The following is a 12,128-nucleotide window of genomic DNA, read 5'->3' on the forward strand; positions in this document are numbered from 1 at the left end:
ACCGGACCGCAGCGACGCACGGATGCACGCCAAGACCGTAGGATCCTACGCAGTGCCGTAGGGGACCGCACCGCCACTTCCCAGCAAATTAGGGACACTGTTGCTCCTGGGGTATCGGCGAGGACCATTCGCAACCGTCTCCATGAAGCTGGGCTACGGTCCCGCACACCGTTAGGCCGTCTTTCGCTCACGCCCCAACATCGTGCAGCCCGCCTCCAGTGGTGTCGCGACAGGCGTGAATAGAGGGAGGAATGGAGACGTGTCGTCTTCAGCGATGAGAGTTGCTTCTGCCTTGGTGCCAATGATGGTCGTATGCGTGTTTGGCGCCGTGCAGGTGAGCGCCACAATCAGGACTGCATACGACCGAGGCACACAGGGCCAACACTCGGCATCATGGTGTGGGGAGCGATCTCCCACACAGGCCGTACACCACTGGTGATCGTCGAGGGGACACTGAATAGTGCACGGTACATCCAAACCGTCATCGAACCCATCGTTCTACCATTCCTAGACCGGCAAGGGAACTTGCTGTTCCAACAGGACAATGCACGTCCGCATGTATCCCGTGCCACCCAACGTGCTCTAGAAGGTGTAAGTCAACTACCCTGGCCAGCAAGATCTCCGGATCTGTCCCCCATTGAGCATGTTTGGGACTGGATGAAGCGTCGTCTCACGCGGTCTGCATGTCCAGCACGAACGCTGGTCCAACTGAGGCGCCAGGTGGAAATGGCATGGCAAGCCGTTCCACAGGACTACATCCAGCATCTCTACGATCGTCTCCATGGGAGAATAGCAGCCTGCATTGCTGCGAAAGGTGGATATACACTGTACTAGTGCCGACATTGTGCATGCTCTGTTCCCTGTGTCTATGTGCCTGTGGTTCTGTCAGTGTGATCATGTGATGTATCTGACCCCAGGAATGTGTCAATGAAGTTTCCCCCTTCCTGGGACAATGAATTCACGGTGTTCTTATTTCAATTTCCAGGAGTGTATAAAAATGGAAATGGATAGGTTGAAGGCAGATATAGTGGGAATTACTGAAGTTCGACGTCTTAAAGAACAGGACTTCTGGTCGGGTGAGTAGAGGGCTACGAATATAAAATAAATAGGGGTAATGTAGGAGTAGGCCCACGAATGACAAGAAAATACTGATGAGGGTAACCTGCTATGAACAGCATAGTGAACACATTGTCGTGGAAGCCCAATTATCTAGGAAAACTATATGACTCTTGTCAAGATAAGAACCCACAAAACACATCACTACAGGTTCGCTAGAGGGTATTTCTCCATTAGCATCATCTGGATTTTTACAGTGCCGATTTGAAAACCTTAACAATAAACATTTATCCTATTTAGTTCTCGGTGTAAATTTTAATTTAACGGAGATTGGGGTTTCACGCTGAAGGACAAATCGTCACCGATAAGGAAGTAAAATTTTGCCAAAGCACAATTACCGTACATTAAACTGCATTCTGTAACAGAATGTAGTTTATAATTACTATGTATAGTTGCTTTTAACTGCACTCAGCAAAGCAAGGATATAGGCAGCATTGCTATCGCTATGTGAAAAATCCCTTCCAGTAACCAAAGGAATTTGCAACTACTGGTTGACAAAATTAATGTTATAGTTAAACTATGTTAAATCAAAGCATTGTGTCAATATTTTCATATCAAATCTTGCCCCCTTTTCTGGATTATAAGTAACAGAGCCCACTGCAGGATTTTACAAGGCCCTCATCTACAGCAATATTCTCTTTTGGATAATAGATTGTCTCAAATTTGTCTGGAGATGCTGAAATACAACTTTTATTTTAGAGGGTCATGATTCTCCTTATTAGTGTAGTGGAGGAATTTGAATAGGATAAGAAATCTTTTATAAGGCATAATGGATCTTTTTGTGGATCAAATGGACTGAAGAGAATGTTTCAAAACGTTGCCCACTACGATACACGAAGAAAAAATGTTTCTGTTCATCCGCAGTAGCTTCAAATAATTTATTTTTATATTTAGAATTCGGAATTGCATATTTATTTGTTTCTCTTGTTACGTGGTTTCACAAATCTACTTATCTGAATTTAGAAGCAATATCAGAAGGGCGAGGATGGGGAAGAAGCTGCCTCAGTACCCTAAGAATAATGTCTGTGTTGCCAAAAAATTTAAATTTTGATGGTTTGCTGAATGTTTGCCTCATTTTGATCTCTCCTCTTTATTCTTCTTTGTCTGTTGCGTACTTGGACCAAGCACTGCTTCATCCATACCGTCATCTGCACAACCATATTCCACCGGTTCCGCACTTTCAGTAACACTCCCGTTACATAATTTATCTTCAGAAGTAGAATTACAGCTAGAACCATAATATTCTGAAAATTCACTCATATTTTCACATGTATTCAGAGTATCACTAATTTTCTTGTCCGTAAAATGCACAGCTGCGAAAAATTTTGGTTACGCTACGCAGTTTTCATTTTGACTACTGTACAGTCGAAACAGGTGGGAACTCCCTCACCTTTATTTCGACCTTCCGGCTGAACTAATCGACGGAATCGAATGATCTAATGACAGAGTGAAAGATCGATCTTTTCTATTTTCATTGGTGTATAACACTTCAAGCCATCTGTTAACAGAAGTGAGGAACTGGTACGAACAACTTACTGCTGCACTACAGACACTCACACGTGAAAGCGGAAAACGACTTTGACGAGCGGCCACTTCTTGCAGTGATGAAAGAAGTCAATGGGTGACGAGAAAAGGAACCCATTACCACTGTCAGCGTATTTAATTTACCGGGTGATCAAAAAGTCAGTATAAATTTAAAAACTGAATAAATCACGGAAGAACAGAGAGGTACAAATTGACACAGATGCTTGGAATGACATGGGGGTTTATTATAACCAAAAAATGTCCGACAGATGGCGCTTCATCTGATCAGAACAGCAACAATTAGCATAACAAAGTAAGACAAAGCAAAGATGATGTTCTTTACAGGAAATGCTCAATACGTCCACCATCATTCCTCAACAATAGCTGTAGTCGAGGAATAATGTTGTTAACAGCACTGTAAAGCATGTCCGGAGTTATGGTGAGGCATTGGCGTCGGATGTTGTCTTTCAGCATCCCTAGAGATGTCGGTCGATCACGATACACTTGCGACTTCAGGTAACCCCAAAGCCAATAATCGCACGGACTGAGGCCTGGGGACCTGGGAGGCCAAGCATGACGAAAGTGACGGCTGAGCACACGATCGTCTCCAAACGACGCGCGCAAGAGATCTTCCAGGCGTCTAGCAATATGGGGTGGAGTGCCATCCTGCATAAACATCGTACGTTCCAGCAGATGTTTATCAGCCAGGCTGGGGATGATGCGATTCTGTAACATATCGGCGTACCTCTCACCCGTCACGGTACCAGTTACAAAACCAGAATCACGCATTTCCTCGAAGAAAAAAGGCCCGATAACGGTAGATGTGGTAAATCCAACCCATACCGTGACTTTCTCGTCGTGCATTGGATTTTCCATGACAGTTCTAGGATTTTCGCTAGCCCAAATTCTGCAGTTGTGGGGGTTGAGAGACCCTCGGGCGTGAAATGAGCTTCGTCGGTCCACAACACATTACTCAACCAATCGTCATCTTCCGCCATCTTTTGAAACGTCCACACCGCAAATGCCCTCCGCTTTACTAAATCGCCAGGTAACAGTTCATGATGCCGATGGATTTTGTACGGATATCATCAGAGGGCACGCCTAAATGCCAACCAAACAGTAGTGTAGAATGCCGGTGCGACGTGCGACTGCACGAGCGCTGACTTCCCCGTGCATAGACGAACCCGCTACAGTCTCCATTTCTGCCTGAACAGTCTCAGCAGCATTACGTCTTGTGCTCGGTCGGCCACTACGGGGTCTATCGTCTAAACAACCCGTGGCTTCGAACTTCGAAATCATTCTCGCCACAGCTGCATTTGTCAACGGACCTTTACCCGTTCCAATCCCCTTCCTATGGCGATAGGATCGTAACGCTGAACTAGCACATTCCCCTTTCCGATAATACAGCTTCACTAAAAGCGCCGATTCAGGTAACGTCAACATGCTGCGACTGCTGGCGCATCTGATTCTCTCTCTCATTACAGCTCCTCCTATACACGATTGTCATGCTCAGTGACTGACGATTTGCTGTCCAGCGCCATCTGCCGGACGTTTTGTGAACTTTTTTTGGTTCTAATAAAACCCCACGTCATTCCAAGCATGTGTGTCAATTTTTACCTCTCTATCTACATTATTCCGTGGTTTATTAAGTTTTCAGATTTATACAGACTTTTCGATCACCCGGTATTTTTGATAGTTTCTAGCAGGAGACCAAGGAAAGGCAACGATTATATGTCGGGGGAAGAGTGCGCCAATTCATCCATCGCTTATATGAAAAAATATTGCTAATAAATAACAACATAGAAGATTTTACCTTCAATGACAAAGGCCACGAATGCCTCCAAACGTACATGTGTGACTGGTACAGACGCAAGCTTTCTCTATCGGAATGATTAACATTACATCGAATCATGTTCCACGCTGGCTAGATCCTCTGTTCCTTTCGCTCAGAATCCCTGCTACGTCGCTAGCAGGCCACAGTGCCCACACCGCTACCGGTCGATCGCCGGCAGAGCCCTCTGCTAGCGGCGGCAGAAACCAATTACCTACCACCGCTGCGCCCCACGGCCCGCTCTGCTCAATTACTCGGCCATCTGTGCGCCATTGTCATAAACAAGGCGCGCCAAATTAAACCATTCCTAGACTGATTTTCGGAATCCTCTCTCCTCCCATCTCCACCCCCACACCACGCACTCGTTGCCTAGCAACGTTCGTCACCCAGTCCCCAGTGGGACGTCACGTCTACCACTGTCTACGTCCAAATTCAGTTTCCTTACTCCCGCTAATATTTAATTACTGTTCCTTCACTTCTTTCGTTCTCGTTACTGCCTGCGCTTACGGAAATTGTGTTTTCGCCTCCTTCCTTTTCCCAATTTACCTCCTGATAGGCGCTTATCCTATTTAGTTCTCTGTGTAAACTTTAATTTAACGGAGATTGGGGCTTCACGCTGAAGGACAAATCGTCACCGATAAGGAAGTAAAATTTTGCAAAAACACAATTACCGTACATTAAACTGCATTCTGTAACAGAATGCAATTTATAAATACTATGTGTAGTTACCTTTAACTGCAATCAGCAAAGCAAGGAGATAGGCAGCATTACTATCGCTATGTGAAAAATCCCACATTAACCACAGGAATCTGCAACTACTGGTTGACGAGATCAATGCTACAATTAAACTATGTTAAATCAAAGCAATGTGCATCGCTATTTGCTATTGGTATTTTTTTTATCAAATCTCCAATGTTCAGTGCACTCATGTACAATGTGATTTGCAAATTAAAAGAATGAGCCAATAATGAAAATTGTTAATCCTCTTTGTGGTGACGGTTAGGTGAGTAAAATAAAAACTGTCTACGAAATGTGTGTGATAATTTTTATCGCATCGCACTAAAGGAGCGTCCCAACCCTTAGACAGCTTCTACACATTATCGTTTTTTATCGGAGAATATAAATCCAACTGATCATCGGACGTAAATCTGAAGAACATGATTTTGAAAAGTTCTATTGAGTAAATAATCAACTCACTATCCTTCAAAACAATATTAGAAGAAACAGCTCGGAGATCACCATCAATTTATTGGAGCTCAAACAACAATAGCCTAGAAAGTAAGAGCCGGCCGGCTGGCCGAGCGGTTCTAGGGGCTACAGTCTGGAACCGCGTGACCGCTACGGTCGCAGGTTCGAATCCTGCCTCGGGCATGGATGTGTGTGACGTCTTTAGCTTAGTTAGGTTTAAGTAGTTCTAAGTCTAGGTGACTGATGACCTCAGATGTTAAGTCCCATAGTGCTCAGAGCCATTTTTTAGAAAGTGAGATGGCTCTGAGCACTATAGGACTCAACTTCTGAGGTCATTAGTCCCCTAGAACTTAGAACTAGTTAAACCTAACTAACCTAAGGACATCACACACATCCATGCCCGAGGCAGGATTCGAACCTGCGACCATAGCGGTCTCGCGGTTCCAGACTGCGGCGCCTAGAACCGCATGGCCACTTCGGCCGGCTGAAAGTGAGAGACACAGGGCGTTTTTCAGTATATGATTGTTTCTTCCCCTCTCATTCATGGCTGTAGTGTAAGAAGAATGATAGTTTATACATCTTGGTGCCTGGTATTATGGTCTAATTTGACTCCTGTTGTGAGAAAAACACATAAGGGGTAAAGGATCTTCTTAGATTCCGCTCTCAATCTCATTTCTTGAAAATGGATGTATGTATAACGTGTGTATACGTATGTACGCACGTATCTATTTATGTATGTTCCACATCTCCTCCTACACCACTGAATCGATTTAAACCCTACTTGCTACACATGCCATTTACTGCTGCCTGGAGAAAATCTCTGTGGTGATAAGAACCACGTGCCTGTTAAAGGCGCAGTAACGCTGGTGTAAACATAGTACAGCTCACAATGTGCCAACTCACAGATTTTGTTCATCCAGTTTTTGAGAATCTGCAACAAATTTTATATACAATTTCAAACCTTTATAACACTTTTCCTCACCTTGTGAGCCATGACGCTTAATGTGCCAAGCACCAAGATCGTTCTACGACACATAGTATTTTTTGATATGAAGTCATTAACACTGACATGCATGAAAAGCTGCTGCATCATGCATGATATTTAAATTTAGTACCTCGCTGCTACTAACTCTATTCACGACAAATTTCTCAGACATATACATATATGTTGCTGAATGTGCATACAAAATTATATCGTCTTAACACACATGCTTCATGAGCTGTGGCATCCTTGAAATGCGTGGATAAATACCGCATCACGCGGGACGTTTTAATTTATTACGTCTTTACTACAAACTCCATTCACAAGACATTTAGCAGACAGTATAAAAATAGACCACTGAATGTACCTGGAAAGTTACATCATAGTACGGCATATTGTTCAGTAGAGACGACGTCATAGAGACTGGCCAGTGTAAAATCGAAACTGCAGGATGAAATTCGCTACAGATACACTTGAAAACTGTCTGTAAGATGTTTAAGTATTGGTTTGGTGCGTGAGTTCGTACCGTTTTTCCATAAATTTAATAAACACAAAAATGACCGTAACAGATACTTTAGACATTAATTATACAGGGTGTTACAAAAAGGTACGGCGAAACTTTCAGGAAACATTCCTCACACACAAATAAAGAAAAGATGTTATGTGGACATGTGTCCGGAAACGCTTAATTTCCATGTTAGACCTCACTTTAGTTTCGTCAGTATGTACTGTACTTCCTCGATTGGGGAAGACCTAGAACGACGAGGACACCTGCAATGGACGAGGCAGTTCTTCGTGCAGTTGACGATAACCCTAATGTCAGCGTCAGAGAAGTTGCTGCTGTACAAGGTAACGTTGACCACGTCACTGTATGGAGAGTGCTACGGGAGAATCAGTTGTTTCCGTACCATGTACAGCGTGTGCAGGCACTATCAGCAGCTGATTGGCCTCCACGGGTACACTTCTGCGAATGGTTCATCCAACAATGTGTCAATCCTCATTTCAGTGCAAATGTTCTCTTTACAGATGAGGCTTCATTCCAACGTGATCAAATTGTAAACTTTCACAATCAACATGTGTGGGCTGACGAGAATCCGCACGCAATTGTGCAATCACGTCATCAACACAGATTTTCTGTGAACGTTTGGGCAGGCATTGTTGGTGATGTCTTGATTGGGCCCCATGTTCTTCCACCTACGCTCAATGGAGCACGTTATCATAATTTCATACGGGATACTCTACCTGTGCTGCTAGAACATGTGCCTTTCCAAGTACGACACAACATGTGGTTCATGCACGATGGAGCTCCTGTACATTTCAGTCGAAGTGTCCGTACGCTTCTCAACAACTGATTCGGTGACCGATGGATTGGTAGAGGCGGACCAATTCCATGGCCTCCACACTCTCCTGACCTCAACCCTCTTGTCTTTCATTTATGGGGGCATTTGAAAGTTCTTGTCTACGCAACCCCGGTACCAAATGTAGAGACTCTTCGTGCTCGTATTGTGGACGGCTGTGATACAATCCGCCATTCTACAGGGCTGCATCAGCGCATCAGGGATTCCATGGGACGGAGGGTGAATGCATGTATCCTCGCTAACGGAGGACGTTTTGAACATTTCCTGTAACGAAGTGTTTGAAGTCACGCTGGTACGTTCTGTTGCTGTGTGTTTCCATTCCATGATTAATGTGATATGAAGAGAAGTAATAAAATGAGCTCTAATATGAAAAGTAAGCGTTACTGGACACATGTCCACATAACATATTTTCTTTCTTTGTGTGTGAGGAATGTTTCCTGAAAGTTTGGCCGTACCTTTTTGTAACACCCTGTATATTCTCCTTCACTATTCACACCAATCTGCCAACGCTGAGGTAACTTCTTCATTCCGCGACTGTAGAAATCAGGTGGTTTTGAGGCGAAGGACTCGTAGAACCATGTTCGGAGGGCATTTTCAACCGGACAGGAAGTGTCTGGAAGGGTAGTTGATAGTGAGAAGGTGAATAAGGTGGGTCCGGAGCGACTTCCCAAGCCCGGTTCGGATCCCGGTACGAAATACAGTTTCATCTTCAAAAAAGTTACAAAAAAACACATACATATATACACTAACCTGCTGAGTTAAATTTGATTGCGTCATATTTGTTTCCTAAAACAGGCGACGCAATGTTGCTTACGTACGAGTCACCGTCGCTATTAAGAGTTTTCGACTCGAAGCAACTGATGCAATTTTGCTTTATGCGAGGCCATATTGTCGTCACATAAGATGTTTGTTTCATACTCGTCAACTCGAAAGATGATACGTTTAACCCCAACGCCCGAAGGGGAGGCGGAGTTTCGTACAGGCAGTGTGCCGTCTGAGGCGACAACGAAGCATAAAAGAGGCCCGAGAGTGCATTGTAAGCCACGGAAAAGCACAAAGGAGCGCTGACGGCGCCACCAGCGGCCAAGTGTCTTGTGACGTCAGAGGGCGGGGTCCCACAGGGCCGCAGCGTCGCAGAGGAAGGAAATCTGGGCTTAACGGCAGTGAGTAACAGCCAGTGTCTCTTACGTAGTATTCATATGTAAAGTCAATTTTCAGGTATGGAATTCTTTCTTGGGGAACAAACGCACAAAATACGAACACAGTTTTTTACATCATCTACATCAATACTCGGCAAGACATTTCCCCTTCCCTCTCAAATTCGCGAAAGCCGCGTGGGAAGAATTATTGCCGGTAAGCCTCCGTAGTGCTCTAATTTCTAGAATTCTGTCGTTGTAGTCATGTCGCGAGACGTATGTGGGAGGAAGTACACTACTGGCCATCAAAATTGCTACACCACGAAGATGACGTGCTACAGACGCGAAGTTTAACCGACGGGAAGAAGATGCTGATATATGTTAATGATTAGCTTTTCAGAGCATTCACACAAGTTGGCGCCGGTGGCGACACCTACAACGTGCTGACATGAGGAAAGTTTCCAACCCATTTCTCATACACAAACAGCAGTTGACCGGCGTTGCCTGGTGAAACATTGTCGTGATGCCTCGTGTAAGGAGGAGAAAAGCGTACCATCACGTTTCCGACTTTGATGAAGGTCGGATTGTAGCTTATCGCGATTGCGGTTTATCGTATCGCGACATTGTTAGTCTCGTTGGTCGAGATCCAATGACTGTTAGCAGAGTATGGAATCGGTGGGTTAAGGAGGGTAATACGGAACGTCGTGCTGGATCCCAACGGCCTGGTATCACTAGCAGTCGAGATGACAGGCATCTTATCCGCGTGGCTGTAACGGATCGTGCAGCCACGTCTCGATCCCTGAGTCAACAGATGGGGACGTTTGCGACACAAACCATCTGCACAAACGGTTCGACGACGTTTGCAGCAACATGGACTATCAGCTCGGAGACCCTTGACGCTGCATCACAGACAGGAGCGCCTGCGATGGTGTACTCAACGACGAACGTGGGTGCTCGAATGGCAAAACGTCATTTTTTCGGATGAATCCAGGTTCTGTTTACAGCATCACGATGGTCGCATCCGTGTTTGGCGATATCGCGGTGAACGCACATTGGAAGCGTGTATTCGTCATCGTCATACTGGCGTATCACCAGGCGTGATGGTATGGGGTGGCATTAGTTACACGTCTCGGTCACCTCTTGTTCGCATTGACGGCACTTTGAACAGTGGAAGTTACATTTCAGACGTGTTACGACCCGTGGCTATACCCTTCATTCGATCCCTGCGAAACCCCACATTTCACCAGGATAATAAACGACCGCATGTTGCAGGCCCTTACGGGCCTTTCTGTACGGGCCTGGCCAGCACATTCTCCAGATCTCTCACCAAATGAAAACGTCTGGTCAATGGTGGCCGAGCAACTGGCTCGTCAAAATACGCCAGCCACTACTCTTGATGAACTGTTGTATCGTGTTTAAGCTGCATGGGCAGCTGTACCTGTACACGCCATCCAAGCTCTGTTTGACTCAATGCCCAGGCGTATCAAGGCCGTTATTACGGCCAGAGGTGATTGTTCTGGGTACTGATTTGTCAGGATCTATGCACCCAAATTGCGTGAAAATGTAATCACATGTCAGTTCTAGTATAATATATTTGTCCAACGAATACCCGTGTATCATCTGCATTTCTTCTTGGTGTAGCAATTTTAATGACCAGTTGTGTAATATCTTCTCCGACTCTCCCCAGAACGTACTCTCTCGAAATTCAATACTAACCTATCCGTGATACACATCGCCTCTCTTGCAGCGTCTGCCTGTGGACTTTGTTGAGCATCTCTCTAAAGCTTTTGCGCCGACTAAACGATCCCGTGACGAAACGCGCCGCTCGTCGTTCGATCTTTTCTATCTCTCCTTTAAGTCCTACATGGTACGGGCCCCAGATTGGTGAACAGTACTGAAGAATCGGGAGAAGAAGCATCTTGTAGGCCACATCATTAGTGGATGGATTGCGCTTCCTTGAGATTCTTCCTACGAATGTTAGCCTGGCAGCTGCTTTTCCTATTTCTTGTCTTTGTGGTCATTCCACTTAACGTCGCTCCGGGTTACATACTCGTAATCATACTACGGTGGTTACTGTTAACAGAAATTTAGCATCGACACTTTTGTTGTACAGCGGTGGTTGCTTTCGGTATTTATGCGTAACACGTTATATTTATTTTACACTCATGCTCAGAAATTAAGGATAATTGCAGAATGTGGTGACAGGGAACGTGGCACTACACAAAACTGGAGGTAATAGCATAGGCACATAGGGTACACACACGACACAGATCTGTAAGTCTACGGTATTGGTGATAAGTAGAGAAAACAGTCTCGAAACGCATGTGCTACAAAACGCCACTGTTTCCTGCGCATGTAGGCCGACATCAGTATGGGATATGATCACCATGCACATGTACACAGGCCGCACGACGGATTGGCGTACTCTGGATCAGGTGGTCGAGCAGCTGCTGGGATATATTCTCCCACTCTTTCACCAGTGCCTGTCGGAGCTCCTGAAGTGTCCTAGGGGTTTGAAGACGTGCAGCGATATGTACACCGAGAGCATCCCAGACGTGCTCGATGGGGTTTAGGTCTAGAGAACAGGCAGACCACTTCATTCGCCTAATATGTTCTGTTTCAAGGTACTCCTCCACGACGGCAGCTCGGTGGGGCCGTGCGTTATCATCGATCAGGACGTAGGTGGAACCCAATGCACCCCTGAAAAGGCGGACATACTGGTGCAAAATGACGTCCCGATACACCTGACCTGTTACAGTTCCTCTGTCAAAGACATGTAGGGGTGTACGTGCACCAATCATAATCCCACCCCACACCATCAAACCGCAATCTCCATACAGGTCCCTTTCAAGGACATTAAGGGGCTGGTATCTGGTTCCTGGTTCACGCCAGATGAAAACCCGGCGAAAATCACTGTACAGACTATACCTGGACTCGTCCGTGAACATAACCTGGGACCACTGTTCCAATGACCATGTACTGTGTTCTTGACA

The sequence above is a fragment of the Schistocerca americana genome, chromosome 2 (assembly GCF_021461395.2).
Source record: "Schistocerca americana isolate TAMUIC-IGC-003095 chromosome 2, iqSchAmer2.1, whole genome shotgun sequence".
NCBI lineage: Eukaryota > Metazoa > Arthropoda > Insecta > Orthoptera > Acrididae > Schistocerca > Schistocerca americana.